General features: G+C 48.2%; 1 protein-coding gene and 30 non-coding genes across 34 annotated transcripts in view; 30 read left to right on the top strand and 1 right to left on the bottom strand.

The window, feature by feature from the left end:
• The window catches only part of zgc:113135, a 1,020,739-nt gene that overhangs the window by 112,167 nt on the left and 892,632 nt on the right, over nt 1-15,940 (bottom strand). The window lies entirely within an intron of this gene.
• On the top strand, nt 379-485 carry LOC137494553 (U6 spliceosomal RNA). The gene has a single exon (XR_015488562.1). It is a non-coding gene; the product is annotated as a U6 spliceosomal RNA (small nuclear RNA).
• LOC137494518 (U6 spliceosomal RNA) lies at nt 906-1,012 on the top strand. Its single transcript, XR_015484803.1, has one exon. It is a non-coding gene; the product is annotated as a U6 spliceosomal RNA (small nuclear RNA).
• Nucleotides 1,436-1,542, top strand: LOC141384266 (U6 spliceosomal RNA). The gene has a single exon (XR_015484603.1). It is a non-coding gene; the product is annotated as a U6 spliceosomal RNA (small nuclear RNA).
• Nucleotides 1,966-2,072, top strand: LOC137494635 (U6 spliceosomal RNA). The gene has a single exon (XR_015488551.1). It is a non-coding gene; the product is annotated as a U6 spliceosomal RNA (small nuclear RNA).
• Nucleotides 2,491-2,597, top strand: LOC137494786 (U6 spliceosomal RNA). Its single transcript, XR_015487564.1, has one exon. It is a non-coding gene; the product is annotated as a U6 spliceosomal RNA (small nuclear RNA).
• On the top strand, nt 3,021-3,127 carry LOC137494554 (U6 spliceosomal RNA). The gene has a single exon (XR_015488540.1). It is a non-coding gene; the product is annotated as a U6 spliceosomal RNA (small nuclear RNA).
• LOC137494910 (U6 spliceosomal RNA) lies at nt 3,548-3,654 on the top strand. The gene has a single exon (XR_015485040.1). It is a non-coding gene; the product is annotated as a U6 spliceosomal RNA (small nuclear RNA).
• Nucleotides 4,073-4,179, top strand: LOC137494555 (U6 spliceosomal RNA). Its single transcript, XR_015484602.1, has one exon. It is a non-coding gene; the product is annotated as a U6 spliceosomal RNA (small nuclear RNA).
• Nucleotides 4,603-4,709, top strand: LOC137494556 (U6 spliceosomal RNA). Its single transcript, XR_015487748.1, has one exon. It is a non-coding gene; the product is annotated as a U6 spliceosomal RNA (small nuclear RNA).
• On the top strand, nt 5,131-5,237 carry LOC137494519 (U6 spliceosomal RNA). Its single transcript, XR_015484802.1, has one exon. It is a non-coding gene; the product is annotated as a U6 spliceosomal RNA (small nuclear RNA).
• On the top strand, nt 5,661-5,767 carry LOC137494637 (U6 spliceosomal RNA). The gene has a single exon (XR_015488529.1). It is a non-coding gene; the product is annotated as a U6 spliceosomal RNA (small nuclear RNA).
• LOC137494817 (U6 spliceosomal RNA) lies at nt 6,188-6,294 on the top strand. The gene has a single exon (XR_015484801.1). It is a non-coding gene; the product is annotated as a U6 spliceosomal RNA (small nuclear RNA).
• On the top strand, nt 6,718-6,824 carry LOC137494638 (U6 spliceosomal RNA). Its single transcript, XR_015484894.1, has one exon. It is a non-coding gene; the product is annotated as a U6 spliceosomal RNA (small nuclear RNA).
• Nucleotides 7,248-7,354, top strand: LOC141384204 (U6 spliceosomal RNA). Its single transcript, XR_015488518.1, has one exon. It is a non-coding gene; the product is annotated as a U6 spliceosomal RNA (small nuclear RNA).
• LOC141382032 (U6 spliceosomal RNA) lies at nt 7,773-7,879 on the top strand. Its single transcript, XR_015484911.1, has one exon. It is a non-coding gene; the product is annotated as a U6 spliceosomal RNA (small nuclear RNA).
• LOC141382017 (U6 spliceosomal RNA) lies at nt 8,300-8,406 on the top strand. Its single transcript, XR_015484799.1, has one exon. It is a non-coding gene; the product is annotated as a U6 spliceosomal RNA (small nuclear RNA).
• On the top strand, nt 8,830-8,936 carry LOC141384264 (U6 spliceosomal RNA). The gene has a single exon (XR_015484601.1). It is a non-coding gene; the product is annotated as a U6 spliceosomal RNA (small nuclear RNA).
• Nucleotides 9,360-9,466, top strand: LOC141384203 (U6 spliceosomal RNA). The gene has a single exon (XR_015488506.1). It is a non-coding gene; the product is annotated as a U6 spliceosomal RNA (small nuclear RNA).
• Nucleotides 9,885-9,991, top strand: LOC141384181 (U6 spliceosomal RNA). Its single transcript, XR_015487664.1, has one exon. It is a non-coding gene; the product is annotated as a U6 spliceosomal RNA (small nuclear RNA).
• LOC141384263 (U6 spliceosomal RNA) lies at nt 10,415-10,521 on the top strand. The gene has a single exon (XR_015488495.1). It is a non-coding gene; the product is annotated as a U6 spliceosomal RNA (small nuclear RNA).
• On the top strand, nt 10,942-11,048 carry LOC141382063 (U6 spliceosomal RNA). The gene has a single exon (XR_015485039.1). It is a non-coding gene; the product is annotated as a U6 spliceosomal RNA (small nuclear RNA).
• Nucleotides 11,467-11,573, top strand: LOC141384262 (U6 spliceosomal RNA). The gene has a single exon (XR_015484600.1). It is a non-coding gene; the product is annotated as a U6 spliceosomal RNA (small nuclear RNA).
• On the top strand, nt 11,997-12,103 carry LOC141384184 (U6 spliceosomal RNA). The gene has a single exon (XR_015487735.1). It is a non-coding gene; the product is annotated as a U6 spliceosomal RNA (small nuclear RNA).
• LOC141382016 (U6 spliceosomal RNA) lies at nt 12,525-12,631 on the top strand. Its single transcript, XR_015484798.1, has one exon. It is a non-coding gene; the product is annotated as a U6 spliceosomal RNA (small nuclear RNA).
• LOC141384261 (U6 spliceosomal RNA) lies at nt 13,055-13,161 on the top strand. Its single transcript, XR_015488484.1, has one exon. It is a non-coding gene; the product is annotated as a U6 spliceosomal RNA (small nuclear RNA).
• On the top strand, nt 13,582-13,688 carry LOC141382015 (U6 spliceosomal RNA). Its single transcript, XR_015484797.1, has one exon. It is a non-coding gene; the product is annotated as a U6 spliceosomal RNA (small nuclear RNA).
• LOC141382027 (U6 spliceosomal RNA) lies at nt 14,112-14,218 on the top strand. Its single transcript, XR_015484893.1, has one exon. It is a non-coding gene; the product is annotated as a U6 spliceosomal RNA (small nuclear RNA).
• LOC141384202 (U6 spliceosomal RNA) lies at nt 14,642-14,748 on the top strand. The gene has a single exon (XR_015488473.1). It is a non-coding gene; the product is annotated as a U6 spliceosomal RNA (small nuclear RNA).
• On the top strand, nt 15,167-15,273 carry LOC141382031 (U6 spliceosomal RNA). The gene has a single exon (XR_015484910.1). It is a non-coding gene; the product is annotated as a U6 spliceosomal RNA (small nuclear RNA).
• Nucleotides 15,694-15,800, top strand: LOC141382014 (U6 spliceosomal RNA). The gene has a single exon (XR_015484796.1). It is a non-coding gene; the product is annotated as a U6 spliceosomal RNA (small nuclear RNA).

The raw sequence follows: 15,940 nt of genomic DNA, 5'->3' as shown, positions 1-15,940 counted from the left end.
GCTTTTCACGATTCCAAATGGTGCATGAGGATGGGTTTAGCAAATCGTGGGAGGTGCTGCTGGGTCAACTGGAAAGTCTACATGCATGGTGAAAACGAATGTGGGATGCTTTGATCATTTGTTTTGTTGTGCAACCAATGCACTTTCAAAGCCCTTGCTTTACTGGGACTTTGCCATAGGCTATCCTGACACTCTAATTTCCCCCTGTCCATAAACTTGGTGACCTACTGCATCAATCAGTGTGCCTAGCACTGACAGGGCCAAAGCTCTGTAGTGCACGGCATACAAGTGGGAACATGGCTCTCCAGGTCCCACCACCTTGGAGGAACATTGCTGGGACTCGAGGCGTACATATGCCCTGAGCCTGACTGCTGATCTGTGCTCGCTACGGTGGCACATATACTAAAATTGGATCGATACAGAGAAGATTAGCATGGCCCCTGCGAAAGGATGACACGCAAATCCGTGAAGCGCTCCATATTGCTGTTTTAGTGCGTGGGTAAAAGTACAGAAATGAAAAAAGACAAAAGGCTTTTCACGATTCCAAATGGTGCATGAGGATGGGTTTAGCAAATCGTGGGAGGTGCTGCTGGGTCAACTGGAAAGTCTACATGCATGGTGAAAACGAATGTGGGATGCTTTGATCGTTTGTTTTGTTGTGCTAATGCACTTCCAAAGCCCTTGCTTTAGTGGGACTTTGCCATAGGCTATCCTGACACTCTAATTTCCCCCTGTCCATAAACTTGGTGACCTACTGCATCAATCAGTGTGCCTAGCACTGACAGGGCCAAAGCTCTGTAGTGCACGGCATACAAGTGGGAACATGGCTCTTCGGGTCCCACCACCTTGAAGGAACATTGCTGGGACTCGAGGCGTACATATGCCCTGAGCCTGACCGCTGGTCTGTGCTTGCTACGGTGGCACATATACTAAAATTGGATCGATACAGAGAAGATTAGCATGGCCCCTGCGAAAGGATGACACGCAAATCCGTGAAGCGCTCCATATTGCTGTTTTAGTGCGTGGGTAAAAGTACAGAAATGAAAAAAGACAAAAGGCTTTTCACGATTCCAAATGGTGCATGAGGATGGGTTTAGCAAATCGTGGGAGGTGCTGCTGGGTCAACTGGAAAGTCTACATGCATGGTGAAAACGAATGTGAGATGCTTTGATCGTTTGCTTTGTTGTGCAACCAATGCACTTCCAAAGCCCTTGCTTTACTGGGACTTTGCCATAGGCTATCCTGACACTCTAATTTCCCCCCGTCCATAAACTTGGTGACCTACTGCATCAATCAGTGTGCCTAGCACTGACAGGGCCAAAGCTCTGTAGTGCACGGCATACAAGTGGGAACATGGCTCTCCAGGTCCCACCACCTTGGAGGAACATTGCTGGGACTCGAGGCGTACATATGCCCTGAGCCTGTCCACTCGTCCGTGCTCGCTACGGTGGCACATATACTAAAATTGGATCGATACAGAGAAGATTAGCATGGCCCCTGCGAAAGGATGACACGCAAATCCGTGAAGCGCTCCATATTGCTGATTTAGTGCGTGGGTAAAAGTACAGAAATGCAAAAAGACAAAAGGCTTTTCTCGATTCCAAATGGTGCATGAGGATGGGTTTAGCAAATCGTGGGAGGTGCTGCTGGGTCAACTGGAAAGTCTACATGCATGGTGAAAACGAATGTGGGATGCTTTGATCATTTGTTTTGTTGTGCAACCAATGCACTTTCAAAGCCCTTGCTTTACTGGGACTTTGCCATAGGCTATCCTGACACTCTAATTTCCCCCTGTCCATAAACTTGGTGACCTACTGCATCAATCAGTGTGCCTAGCACTGACAGGGCCAAAGCTCTGTAGTGCACGGCATACAAGTGGGAACATGGCTCTCCAGGTCCCACCACCTTGGAGGAACATTGCTGGGACTCAAGGCGTACATATGCCCTGAGCCTGACTGCTGATCTGTGCTCGCTACGGTGGCACATATACTAAAATTGGATCGATACAGAGAAGATTAGCATGGCCCCTGCGAAAGGATGACACGCAAATCCGTGAAGCGCTCCATATTGCTTTTTTAGTGCGTGGGTAAAAGTACAGAAATGAAAAAAGACAAAAGGCTTTTCACGTTTCCAAATGGTGCATGACGATGGGTTTAGCAAATCGTGGGAGGTGCTGCTGGGTCAACTGGAAAGTCTACATGCATGGTGACAACGAATGTGGGATGCTTTGATCATATGTTTTGTTGTGCTAATGCACTTCCAAAGCCCTTGCTTTAGTGGGATTGCCATAGGCTATCCTGACACTCTAAATTCCCCCCGTCCATAAACTTGGTGACCTACTGCATCAATCAGTGTGCCTAGCACTGACAGGGCCAAAGCTCTGTAGTGCACGGCATACAAGTGGGAACATGGCTCTCCAGGTCCCACCACCTTGGAGGAACATTGCTGGGACTCGAGGCGTACATATGCCCTGAGCCTGTCCACTCGTCCGTGCTCGCTACGGTGGCACATATACTAAAATTGGATCGATACAGAGAAGATTAGCATGGCCCCTGCGAAAGGATGACACGCAAATCCGTGAAGCGCTCCATATTGTTGTTTTAGTGCGTGGGTAAAAGTACAGAAATGCAAAAAGACAAAAGGCTTTTCACGATTCCAAATGGTGCATGAGGATGGGTTTAGCAAATCGTGGGAGGTGCTGCTGGGTCAACTGGAAAGTCTACATGCATGGTGAAAACGAATGTGGGATGCTTTGATCATTTGTTTTGTTGTGCAACCAATGCACTTTCAAAGCCCTTGCTTTACTGGGACTTTGCCATAGGCTATCCTGACACTCTAATTTCCCCCTGTCCATAAACTTGGTGACCTACTGCATCAATCAGTGTGCCTAGCACTGACAGGGCCAAAGCTCTGTAGTGCACGGCATACAAGTGGGAACATGGCTCTCCAGGTCCCACCACCTTGGAGGAACATTGCTGGGACTCGAGGCGTACATATGCCCTGAGCCTGACTGCTGATCTGTGCTCGCTACGGTGGCACATATACTAAAATTGGATCGATACAGAGAAGATTAGCATGGCCCCTGCGAAAGGATGACACGCAAATCCGTGAAGCGCTCCATATTGCTGTTTTAGTGCGTGGGTAAAAGTACAGAAATGAAAAAAGACAAAAGGCTTTTCACGATTCCAAATGGTGCATGAGGATGGGTTTAGCAAATCGTGGGAGGTGCTGCTGGGTCAACTGGAAAGTCTACATGCATGGTGAAAACGAATGTGGGATGCTTTGATCGTTTGTTTTGTTGTGCTAATGCACTTCCAAAGCCCTTGCTTTAGTGGGACTTTGCCATAGGCTATCCTGACACTCTAATTTCCCCCTGTCCATAAACTTGGTGACCTACTGCATCAATCTGTGTGCCTAGCACTGACAGGGCCAAAGCTCTGTAGTGCACGGCATACAAGTGGGAACATGGCTCTTCGGGTCCCACCACCTTGGAGGAACATTGCTGGGACTCGAGGCGTACATATGCCCTGAGCCTGACCACTGGTCTGTGCTTGCTACGGTGGCACATATACTAAAATTGGATCGATACAGAGAAGATTAGCATGGCCCCTGAGAAAGGATGACACGCAAATCCGTGAAGCGCTCCATATTGCTTTTTTAATGCGTGGGTAAAAGTACAGAAATGAAAAAAGACAAAAGGCTTTTCACGTTTCCAAATGGTGCATGAGGATGGGTTTAGCAAATCGTGGGAGGTGCTGCTGGGTCAACTGGAAAGTCTACATGCATGGTGACAACGAATGTGGGATGCTTTGATCATATGTTTTGTTGTGCTAATGCACTTCCAAAGCCCTTGCTTTAGTGGGATTGCCATAGGCTATCCTGACACTCTAAATTCCCCCCGTCCATAAACTTGGTGACCTACTGCATCAATCAGTGTGCCTAGCACTGACAGGGCCAAAGCTCTGTAGTGCACGGCATACAAGTGGGAACATGGCTCTCCAGGTCCCACCACCTTGGAGGAACATTGCTGGGACTCGAGGCGTACATATGCCCTGAGCCTGTCCACTCGTCCGTGCTCGCTACGGTGGCACATATACTAAAATTGGATCGATACAGAGAAGATTAGCATGGCCCCTGCGAAAGGATGACACGCAAATCCGTGAAGCGCTCCATATTGCTGTTTTAGTGCGTGGGTAAAAGTACAGAAATGCAAAAAGACAAAAGGCTTTTCACGATTCCAAATGGTGCATGAGGATGGGTTTAGCAAATCGTGGGAGGTGCTGCTGGGTCAACTGGAAAGTCTACATGCATGGTGAAAACGAATGTGGGATGCTTTGATCATTTGTTTTGTTGTGCAACCAATGCACTTTCAAAGCCCTTGCTTTACTGGGACTTTGCCATAGGCTATCCTGACACTCTAATTTCCCCCTGTCCATAAACTTGGTGACCTACTGCATCAATCAGTGTGCCTAGCACTGACAGGGCCAAAGCTCTGTAGTGCACGGCATACAAGTGGGAACATGGCTCTCCAGGTCCCACCACCTTGGAGGAACATTGCTGGGACTCGAGGCGTACATATGCCCTGAGCCTGACTGCTGATCTGTGCTCGCTACGGTGGCACATATACTAAAATTGGATCGATACAGAGAAGATTAGCATGGCCCCTGCGAAAGGATGACACGCAAATCCGTGAAGTGCTCCATATTGCTGTTTTAGTGCGTGGGTAAAAGTACAGAAATGAAAAAAGACAAAAGGCTTTTTTACGATTCCAAATGGTGCATGAGGATGGGTTTAGCAAATCGTGGGAGGTGCTGCTGGGTCAACTGGAAAGTCTACATGCATGGTGAAAACGAATGTGGGATGCTTTGATCGTTTGTTTTGTTGTGCTAATGCACTTCCAAAGCCCTTGCTTTAGTGGGACTTTGCCATAGGCTATCCTGACACTCTAATTTCCCCCTGTCCATAAACTTGGTGACCTACTGCATCAATCAGTGTGCCTAGCACTGACAGGGCCAAAGCTCTGTAGTGCACGGCATACAAGTGGGAACATGGCTCTTCGGGTCCCACCACCTTGAAGGAACATTGCTGGGACTCGAGGCGTACATATGCCCTGAGCCTGACCGCTGGTCTGTGCTTGCTACGGTGGCACATATACTAAAATTGGATCGATACAGAGAAGATTAGCATGGCCCCTGCGAAAGGATGACACGCAAATCCGTGAAGCGCTCCATATTGCTGTTTTAGTGCGTGGGTAAAAGTACAGAAATGCAAAAAGACAAAAGGCTTTTCACGATTCCAAATGGTGCATGAGGATGGGTTTAGCAAATCGTGGGAGGTGCTGCTCGGTCAACTGGAAAGTCTACATGCATGGTGAAAACGAATGTGGTATGCTTTGATCATTTGTTTTGTTGTGCAACCAATGCACTTCCAAAGCCCTTGCTTTACTGGGACTTTGCCATAGGCTATCCTGACACTCTAATTTCCCCCTGTCCATAAACTTGGTGACCTACTGCATCAATCAGTGTGCCTAGCACTGACAGGGCCAAAGCTCTGTAGTGCACGGCATACAAGTGGGAACATGGCTCTCCAGGTCCCACCACCTTGGAGGAACATTGCTGGGACTCGAGGCGTACATATGCCCTGAGCCTGACTGCTGATCTGTGCTCGCTACGGTGGCACATATACTAAAATTGGATCGATACAGAGAAGATTAGCATGGCCCCTGCGAAAGGATGACACGCAAATCCGTGAAGCGCTCCATATTGCTGTTTTAGTGCGTGGGTAAAAGTACAGAAATGCAAAAAGACAAAAGGCTTTTCACGATTCCAAATGGCGCATGAGGATGGGTTTAGCAAATCGTGGGAGGTGCTGCTGGGTCAACTGGAAAGTCTACATGCATGGTGAAAACGAATGTGGGATGCTTTGATCGTTTGTTTTGTTGTGATAATGCACTTCCAAAGCCCTTGCTTTAGTGGGACTTTGCCATAGGCTATCCTGACACTCTAATTTCCCCCTGTCCATAAACTTGGTGACCTACTGCATCAATCAGTGTGCCTAGCACTGACAGGGCCAAAGCTCTGTAGTGCACGGCATACAAGTGGGAACATGGCTCTTCGGGTCCCACCACCTTGAAGGAACATTGCTGGGACTCGAGGCGTACATATGCCCTGAGCCTGACCGCTGGTCTGTGCTTGCTACGGTGGCACATATACTAAAATTGGATCGATACAGAGAAGATTAGCATGGCCCCTGCGAAAGGATGACACGCAAATCCGTGAAGCGCTCCATATTGCTGTTTTAGTGCGTGGGTAAAAGTACAGAAATGAAAAAAGACAAAAGGCTTTTCACGATTCCAAATGGTGCATGAGGATGGGTTTAGCAAATCGTGGGAGGTGCTGCTGGGTCAACTGGAAAGTCTACATGCATGGTGAAAACGAATGTGAGATGCTTTGATCGTTTGCTTTGTTGTGCAACCAATGCACTTCCAAAGCCCTTGCTTTACTGGGACTTTGCCATAGGCTATCCTGACACTCTAATTTCCCCCCGTCCATAAACTTGGTGACCTACTGCATCAATCAGTGTGCCTAGCACTGACAGGGCCAAAGCTCTGTAGTGCACGGCATACAAGTGGGAACATGGCTCTCCAGGTCCCACCACCTTGGAGGAACATTGCTGGGACTCGAGGCGTACATATGCCCTGAGCCTGTCTACTCGTCTGTGCTCGCTACGGTGGCACATATACTAAAATTGGATCGATACAGAGAAGATTAGCATGGCCCCTGCGAAAGGATGACACGCAAATCCATGAAGCGCTCCATATTGCTGATTTAGTGCGTGGGTAAAAGTACAGAAATGCAAAAAGACAAAAGGCTTTTCACGATTCCAAATGGTGCATGAGGATGGGTTTAGCAAATCGTGGGAGGTGCTGCTGGGTCAACTGGAAAGTCTACATGCATGGTGAAAACGAATGTGGGATGCTTTGATCATTTGTTTTGTTGTGCAACCAATGCACTTTCAAAGCCCTTGCTTTACTGGGACTTTGCCATAGGCTATCCTGACACTCTAATTTCCCCCTGTCCATAAACTTGGTGACCTACTGCATCAATCAGTGTGCCTAGCACTGACAGGGCCAAAGCTCTGTAGTGCACGGCATACAAGTGGGAATATGGCTCTCCAGGTCCCACCACCTTGGAGGAACATTGCTGGGACTCGAGGCGTACATATGCCCTGAGCCTGACTGCTGATCTGTGCTCGCTACGGTGGCACATATACTAAAATTGGATCGATACAGAGAAGATTAGCATGGCCCCTGCGAAAGGATGACACGCAAATCCGTGAAGCGCTCCATATTGCTTTTTTAGTGCGTGGGTAAAAGTACAGAAATGCAAAAAGACAAAAGGCTTTTCACGATTCCAAATGGTGCATGAGGATGGGTTTAGCAAATCGTGGGAGGTGCTGCTGGGTCAACTGGAAAGTCTACATGCATGGTGACAACGAATGTGGGATGCTTTGATCATATGTTTTGTTGTGCTAATGCACTTCAAAAGCCCTTGCTTTAGTGGGATTGCCATAGGCTATCCTGACACTCTAAATTCCCCCCGTCCATAAACTTGGTGACCTACTGCATCAATCAGTGTGCCTAGCACTGACAGGGCCAAAGCTCTGTAGTGCACGGCATACAAGTGGGAACATGGCTCTCCAGGTCCCACCACCTTGGAGGAACATTGCTGGGACTCGAGGCGTACATATGCCCTGAGCCTGTCCACTCGTCCGTGCTCGCTACGGTGGCACATATACTAAAATTGGATCGATACAGAGAAGATTAGCATGGCCCCTGCGAAAGGGTGACACGCAAATCCGTGAAGCGCTCCATATTGTTGTTTTAGTGCGTGGGTAAAAGTACAGAAATGAAAAAAGACAAAAGGCTTTTCACGATTCCAAATGGTGCATGAGGATGGGTTTAGCAAATCGTGGGAGGTGCTGCTGGGTCAACTGGAAAGTCTACATGCATGGTGAAAACGAATGTGGGATGCTTTGATCGTTTGTTTTGTTGTGCTAATGCACTTCCAAAGCCCTTGCTTTAGTGGGACTTTGCCATAGGCTATCCTGACACTCTAATTTCCCCCTGTCCATAAACTTGGTGACCTACTGCATCAATCAGTGTGCCTAGCACTGACAGGGCCAAAGCTCTGTAGTGCACGGCATACAAGTGGGAACATGGCTCTTCGGGTCCCACCACCTTGAAGGAACATTGCTGGGACTCGAGGCGTACATATGCCCTGAGCCTGACCGCTGGTCTGTGCTTGCTACGGTGGCACATATACTAAAATTGGATCGATACAGAGAAGATTAGCATGGCCCCTGCGAAAGGATGACACGCAAATCCGTGAAGCGCTCCATATTGCTGTTTTAGTGCGTGGGTAAAAGTACAGAAATGAAAAAAGACAAAAGGCTTTTCACGATTCCAAATGGTGCATGAGGATGGGTTTAGCAAATCGTGGGAGGTGCTGCTGGGTCAACTGGAAAGTCTACATGCATGGTGAAAACGAATGTGAGATGCTTTGATCGTTTGCTTTGTTGTGCAACCAATGCACTTCCAAAGCCCTTGCTTTAGTGGGACTTTGCCATAGGCTATCCTGACACTCTAATTTCCCCCCGTCCATAAACTTGGTGACCTACTGCATCAATCAGTGTGCCTAGCACTGACAGGGCCAAAGCTCTGTAGTGCACGGCATACAAGTGGGAACATGGCTCTCCAGGTCCCACCACCTTGGAGGAACATTGCTGGGACTCGAGGCGTACATATGCCCTGAGCCTGTCCACTCGTCCGTGCTCGCTACGGTGGCACATATACTAAAATTGGATCGATACAGAGAAGATTAGCATGGCCCCTGCGAAAGGATGACACGCAAATCCGTGAAGCGCTCCATATTGCTGATTTAGTGCGTGGGTAAAAGTACAGAAATGCAAAAAGACAAAAGGCTTTTCTCGATTCCAAATGGTGCATGAGGATGGGTTTAGCAAATCGTGGGAGGTGCTGCTGGGTCAACTGGAAAGTCTACATGCATGGTGAAAACGAATGTGGGATGCTTTGATCATTTGTTTTGTTGTGCAACCAATGCACTTTCAAAGCCCTTGCTTTACTGGGACTTTGCCATAGGCTATCCTGACACTCTAATTTCCCCCTGTCCATAAACTTGGTGACCTACTGCATCAATCAGTGTGCCTAGCACTGACAGGGCCAAAGCTCTGTAGTGCACGGCATACAAGTGGGAACATGGCTCTCCAGGTCCCACCACCTTGGAGGAACATTGCTGGGACTCAAGGCGTACATATGCCCTGAGCCTGACTGCTGATCTGTGCTCGCTACGGTGGCACATATACTAAAATTGGATCGATACAGAGAAGATTAGCATGGCCCCTGCGAAAGGATGACACGCAAATCCGTGAAGCGCTCCATATTGCTTTTTTAGTGCGTGGGTAAAAGTACAGAAATGAAAAAAGACAAAAGGCTTTTCACGTTTCCAAATGGTGCATGACGATGGGTTTAGCAAATCGTGGGAGGTGCTGCTGGGTCAACTGGAAAGTCTACATGCATGGTGACAACGAATGTGGGATGCTTTGATCATATGTTTTGTTGTGCTAATGCACTTCCAAAGCCCTTGCTTTAGTGGGATTGCCATAGGCTATCCTGACACTCTAAATTCCCCCCGTCCATAAACTTGGTGACCTACTGCATCAATCAGTGTGCCTAGCACTGACAGGGCCAAAGCTCTGTAGTGCACGGCATACAAGTGGGAACATGGCTCTCCAGGTCCCACCACCTTGGAGGAACATTGCTGGGACTCGAGGCGTACATATGCCCTGAGCCTGTCCACTCGTCCGTGCTCGCTACGGTGGCACATATACTAAAATTGGATCGATACAGAGAAGATTAGCATGGCCCCTGCGAAAGGATGACACGCAAATCTGTGAAGCGCTCCATATTGTTGTTTTAGTGCGTGGGTAAAAGTACAGAAATGCAAAAAGACAAAAGGCTTTTCACGATTCCAAATGGTGCATGAGGATGGGTTTAGCAAATCGTGGGAGGTGCTGCTGGGTCAACTGGAAAGTCTACATGCATGGTGAAAACGAATGTGGGATGCTTTGATCATTTGTTTTGTTGTGCAACCAATGCACTTTCAAAGCCCTTGCTTTACTGGGACTTTGCCATAGGCTATCCTGACACTCTAATTTCCCCCTGTCCATAAACTTGGTGACCTACTGCATCAATCAGTGTGCCTAGCACTGACAGGGCCAAAGCTCTGTAGTGCACGGCATACAAGTGGGAACATGGCTCTCCAGGTCCCACCACCTTGGAGGAACATTGCTGGGACTCGAGGCGTACATATGCCCTGAGCCTGACTGCTGATCTGTGCTCGCTACGGTGGCACATATACTAAAATTGGATCGATACAGAGAAGATTAGCATGGCCCCTGCGAAAGGATGACACGCAAATCCGTGAAGCGCTCCATATTGCTGTTTTAGTGCGTGGGTAAAAGTACAGAAATGAAAAAAGACAAAAGGCTTTTCACGATTCCAAATGGTGCATGAGGATGGGTTTAGCAAATCGTGGGAGGTGCTGCTGGGTCAACTGGAAAGTCTACATGCATGGTGAAAACGAATGTGGGATGCTTTGATCGTTTGTTTTGTTGTGCTAATGCACTTCCAAAGCCCTTGCTTTAGTGGGACTTTGCCATAGGCTATCCTGACACTCTAATTTCCCCCTGTCCATAAACTTGGTGACCTACTGCATCAATCTGTGTGCCTAGCACTGACAGGGCCAAAGCTCTGTAGTGCACGGCATACAAGTGGGAACATGGCTCTTCGGGTCCCACCACCTTGGAGGAACATTGCTGGGACTCGAGGCGTACATATGCCCTGAGCCTGACCACTGGTCTGTGCTTGCTACGGTGGCACATATACTAAAATTGGATCGATACAGAGAAGATTAGCATGGCCCCTGAGAAAGGATGACACGCAAATCCGTGAAGCGCTCCATATTGCTTTTTTAATGCGTGGGTAAAAGTACAGAAATGAAAAAAGACAAAAGGCTTTTCACGTTTCCAAATGGTGCATGAGGATGGGTTTAGCAAATCGTGGGAGGTGCTGCTGGGTCAACTGGAAAGTCTACATGCATGGTGACAACGAATGTGGGATGCTTTGATCATATGTTTTGTTGTGCTAATGCACTTCCAAAGCCCTTGCTTTAGTGGGATTGCCATAGGCTATCCTGACACTCTAAATTCCCCCCGTCCATAAACTTGGTGACCTACTGCATCAATCAGTGTGCCTAGCACTGACAGGGCCAAAGCTCTGTAGTGCACGGCATACAAGTGGGAACATGGCTCTCCAGGTCCCACCACCTTGGAGGAACATTGCTGGGACTCGAGGCGTACATATGCCCTGAGCCTGTCCACTCGTCCGTGCTCGCTACGGTGGCACATATACTAAAATTGGATCGATACAGAGAAGATTAGCATGGCCCCTGCGAAAGGATGACACGCAAATCCGTGAAGCGCTCCATATTGCTGTTTTAGTGCGTGGGTAAAAGTACAGAAATGCAAAAAGACAAAAGGCTTTTCACGATTCCAAATGGTGCATGAGGATGGGTTTAGCAAATCGTGGGAGGTGCTGCTGGGTCAACTGGAAAGTCTACATGCATGGTGAAAACGAATGTGGGATGCTTTGATCATTTGTTTTGTTGTGCAACCAATGCACTTTCAAAGCCCTTGCTTTACTGGGACTTTGCCATAGGCTATCCTGACACTCTAATTTCCCCCTGTCCATAAACTTGGTGACCTACTGCATCAATCAGTGTGCCTAGCACTGACAGGGCCAAAGCTCTGTAGTGCACGGCATACAAGTGGGAACATGGCTCTCCAGGTCCCACCACCTTGGAGGAACATTGCTGGGACTCGAGGCGTACATATGCCCTGAGCCTGACTGCTGATCTGTGCTCGCTACGGTGGCACATATACTAAAATTGGATCGATACAGAGAAGATTAGCATGGCCCCTGCGAAAGGATGACACGCAAATCCGTGAAGTGCTCCATATTGCTGTTTTAGTGCGTGGGTAAAAGTACAGAAATGAAAAAAGACAAAAGGCTTTTTTACGATTCCAAATGGTGCATGAGGATGGGTTTAGCAAATCGTGGGAGGTGCTGCTGGGTCAACTGGAAAGTCTACATGCATGGTGAAAACGAATGTGGGATGCTTTGATCGTTTGTTTTGTTGTGCTAATGCACTTCCAAAGCCCTTGCTTTAGTGGGACTTTGCCATAGGCTATCCTGACACTCTAATTTCCCCCTGTCCATAAACTTGGTGACCTACTGCATCAATCAGTGTGCCTAGCACTGACAGGGCCAAAGCTCTGTAGTGCACGGCATACAAGTGGGAACATGGCTCTTCGGGTCCCACCACCTTGAAGGAACATTGCTGGGACTCGAGGCGTACATATGCCCTGAGCCTGACCGCTGGTCTGTGCTTGCTACGGTGGCACATATACTAAAATTGGATCGATACAGAGAAGATTAGCATGGCCCCTGCGAAAGGATGACACGCAAATCCGTGAAGCGCTCCATATTGCTGTTTTAGTGCGTGGGTAAAAGTACAGAAATGCAAAAAGACAAAAGGCTTTTCACGATTCCAAATGGTGCATGAGGATGGGTTTAGCAAATCGTGGGAGGTGCTGCTCGGTCAACTGGAAAGTCTACATGCATGGTGAAAACGAATGTGGTATGCTTTGATCATTTGTTTTGTTGTGCAACCAATGCACTTCCAAAGCCCTTGCTTTACTGGGACTTTGCCATAGGCTATCCTGACACTCTAATTTCCCCCTGTCCATAAACTTGGTGACCTACTGCATCAATCAGTGTGCCTAGCACTGACAGGGCCAAAGCTCTGTAGTGCACGGCATACAAGTGGGAACATGGCTCTCCAGGTCCCACCACCTTGGAGGAACATTGCTGGGACTCGAGGCGTACATATGCCCTGAGCCTGACTGCTGATCTGTGCTCGCTACGGTGGCACATATACTAAAATTGGATCGATACAGAGAAGATTAGCATGGCCCCTGCGAAAGGATGACACGCAAATCCGTGAAGCGCTCCATATTGCTGTTTTAGTGCGTGGGTAAAAGTACAGAAATGCAAAAAGACAAAAGGCTTTTCACGATTCCAAATGGCGCATGAGGATGGGTTTAGCAAATCGTGGGAGGTGCTGCTGGGTCAACTGGAAAGTCTACATGCATGGTGAAAACGAATGTGGGATGCTTTGATCGTTTGTTTTGTTGTGATAATGCACTTCCAAAGCCCTTGCTTTAGTGGGACTTTGCCATAGGCTATCCTGACACTCTAATTTCCCCCTGTCCATAAACTTGGTGACCTACTGCATCAATCAGTGTGCCTAGCACTGACAGGGCCAAAGCTCTGTAGTGCACGGCATACAAGTGGGAACATGGCTCTTCGGGTCCCACCACCTTGAAGGAACATTGCTGGGACTCGAGGCGTACATATGCCCTGAGCCTGACCGCTGGTCTGTGCTTGCTACGGTGGCACATATACTAAAATTGGATCGATACAGAGAAGATTAGCATGGCCCCTGCGAAAGGATGACACGCAAATCCGTGAAGCGCTCCATATTGCTGTTTTAGTGCGTGGGTAAAAGTACAGAAATGAAAAAAGACAAAAGGCTTTTCACGATTCCAAATGGTGCATGAGGATGGGTTTAGCAAATCGTGGGAGGTGCTGCTGGGTCAACTGGAAAGTCTACATGCATGGTGAAAACGAATGTGAGATGCTTTGATCGTTTGCTTTGTTGTGCAACCAATGCACTTCCAAAGCCCTTGCTTTACTGGGACTTTGCCATAGGCTATCCTGACACTCTAATTTCCCCCCGTCCATAAACTTGGTGACCTACTGCATCAATCAGTGTGCCTAGCACTGACAGGGCCAAAGCTCTGTAGTGCACGGCATACAAGTGGGAACATGGCTCTCCAGGTCCCACCACCTTGGAGGAACATTGCTGGGACTCGAGGCGTACATATGCCCTGAGCCTGTCTACTCGTCTGTGCTCGCTACGGTGGCACATATACTAAAATTGGATCGATACAGAGAAGATTAGCATGGCCCCTGCGAAAGGATGACACGCAAATCCATGAAGCGCTCCATATTGCTGATTTAGTGCGTGGGTAAAAGTACAGAAATGCAAAAAGACAAAAGGCTTTTCACGATTCCAAATGGTGCATGAGGATGGGTTTAGCAAATCGTGGGAGGTGCTGCTGGGTCAACTGGAAAGTCTACATGCATGGTGAAAACGAATGTGGGATGCTTTGATCATTTGTTTTGTTGTGCAACCAATGCACTTTCAAAGCCCTTGCTTTACTGGGACTTTGCCATAGGCTATCCTGACACTCTAATTTCCCCCTGTCCATAAACTTGGTGACCTACTGCATCAATCAGTGTGCCTAGCACTGACAGGGCCAAAGCTCTGTAGTGCACGGCATACAAGTGGGAATATGGCTCTCCAGGTCCCACCACCTTGGAGGAACATTGCTGGGACTCGAGGCGTACATATGCCCTGAGCCTGACTGCTGATCTGTGCTCGCTACGGTGGCACATATACTAAAATTGGATCGATACAGAGAAGATTAGCATGGCCCCTGCGAAAGGATGACACGCAAATCCGTGAAGCGCTCCATATTGCTTTTTTAGTGCGTGGGTAAAAGTACAGAAATGCAAAAAGACAAAAGGCTTTTCACGATTCCAAATGGTGCATGAGGATGGGTTTAGCAAATCGTGGGAGGTGCTGCTGGGTCAACTGGAAAGTCTACATGCATGGTGACAACGAATGTGGGATGCTTTGATCATATGTTTTGTTGTGCTAATGCACTTCAAAAGCCCTTGCTTTAGTGGGATTGCCATAGGCTATCCTGACACTCTAAATTCCCCCCGTCCATAAACTTGGTGACCTACTGCATCAATCAGTGTGCCTAGCACTGACAGGGCCAAAGCTCTGTAGTGCACGGCATACAAGTGGGAACATGGCTCTCCAGGTCCCACCACCTTGGAGGAACATTGCTGGGACTCGAGGCGTACATATGCCCTGAGCCTGTCCACTCGTCCGTGCTCGCTACGGTGGCACATATACTAAAATTGGATCGATACAGAGAAGATTAGCATGGCCCCTGCGAAAGGGTGACACGCAAATCCGTGAAGCGCTCCATATTGTTGTTTTAGTGCGTGGGTAAAAGTACAGAAATGAAAAAAGACAAAAGGCTTTTCACGATTCCAAATGGTGCATGAGGATGGGTTTAGCAAATCGTGGGAGGTGCTGCTGGGTCAACTGGAAAGTCTACATGCATGGTGAAAACGAATGTGGGATGCTTTGATCGTTTGTTTTGTTGTGCTAATGCACTTCCAAAGCCCTTGCTTTAGTGGGACTTTGCCATAGGCTATCCTGACACTCTAATTTCCCCCTGTCCATAAACTTGGTGACCTACTGCATCAATCAGTGTGCCTAGCACTGACAGGGCCAAAGCTCTGTAGTGCACGGCATACAAGTGGGAACATGGCTCTTCGGGTCCCACCACCTTGAAGGAACATTGCTGGGACTCGAGGCGTACATATGCCCTGAGCCTGACCGCTGGTCTGTGCTTGCTACGGTGGCACATATACTAAAATTGGATCGATACAGAGAAGATTAGCATGGCCCCTGCGAAAGGATGACACGCAAATCCGTGAAGCGCTCCATATTGCTGTTTTAGTGCGTGGGTAAAAGTACAGAAATGAAAAAAGACAAAAGGCTTTTCACGATTCCAAATGGTGCATGAGGATGGGTTTAGCAAATCGTGGGAGGTGCTGCTGGGTCAACTGGAAAGTCTACATGCATGGTGAAAA

Source organism: Danio rerio, chromosome 4 (genome assembly GCF_052040795.2).
Source record: "Danio rerio strain M-AB ecotype USA chromosome 4, GRCz13ab, whole genome shotgun sequence".
NCBI lineage: Eukaryota > Metazoa > Chordata > Actinopteri > Cypriniformes > Danionidae > Danio > Danio rerio.
This window is presented reverse-complemented; position numbering and strand designations above follow the sequence as displayed.